Source organism: Mirounga leonina, unplaced genomic scaffold (assembly GCF_011800145.1).
Source record: "Mirounga leonina isolate KUSES-001 unplaced genomic scaffold, KU_Mleo_1.0 Mir_91, whole genome shotgun sequence".
NCBI classification, from domain to species: domain Eukaryota; kingdom Metazoa; phylum Chordata; class Mammalia; order Carnivora; family Phocidae; genus Mirounga; species Mirounga leonina.
Window position 1 is genome coordinate 3,048,424 of NW_023270839.1, and position 860 is coordinate 3,049,283.

Genomic DNA, 860 nt, shown 5'->3' on the forward strand with positions numbered 1-860 from the left:
TGGGAGCTGCACCATGAATTTTAGCTTTTTCTCTAAGGTACTGGCCACTGGTTAATTCCTTACCAGCTAACTTAAAAGATTTAATTTTTCCCTAAATGACAAGTTTGGGTGTACATTACTTCAACTTGGAGGACTTGTTTAGAACTGAAGAAGTCTCAGCCACCTGTGAGTCCTCAACTCCACAGACTCTCATTCCATCTCTGCATTCCACAGGTCAGATCCTTTGGATAAGAATTCTACCCCTGTTTATACTTAGATATTGTTTTCAATTAGCAATAATCGCGCCTCGGATAAACCTCATTGGCTACGATACTGCCACTGCGCAAAGCTTATACTTAGATATTGTAATGTGAACTCCTAACCTTGTCTTGAGGATGCTATTTCTGCTTTGATCCTTGCACCAATTTCTCCAGTTTCCCCTTGATTGCCAATTGAATTTTTGCGGAAGAAACTGAACATTGATGCAGCTAAGGATTTGTACTTAGGAAGCCAGTAGGTCAGGCAATTTATTGATTTTTTTTTTTAATATCAACTTTTGAGCTTTCTCAAAAATCTGGAGAAAATAATTAACATCTGTTGAATCCCATGAGTGTGCCATTTATTGTATGACTGGCTTACCTTAGCTCTTTTAATTTACCTTAGATTCTTTTTTGAAAGGGGATAAACAAATGTAAAATCATAGGCATCTGAAGCAACTTCTGGAGGTCATCTATTTCTTTTTACTTTACCTTTAAAATAGTGTATTACTGAGGCCATTTTACAAACCTGGGTTTCTTTGTACCACTGCAAAGTCTGATGTTTGAATATCAAGTTTAGAAAGCTATTTTAAATCAGTGAACGTGTGATGTTTTGACCACAAT

General features: G+C 36.6%; 1 pseudogene; it reads right to left on the reverse strand.

Annotated features, from left to right (window-relative positions):
• Positions 1-247: 247 nt before the first annotated feature.
• On the reverse strand, positions 248-330 carry LOC118003803 (annotated as a pseudogene).
• Positions 331-860: the final 530 nt, after the last annotated feature.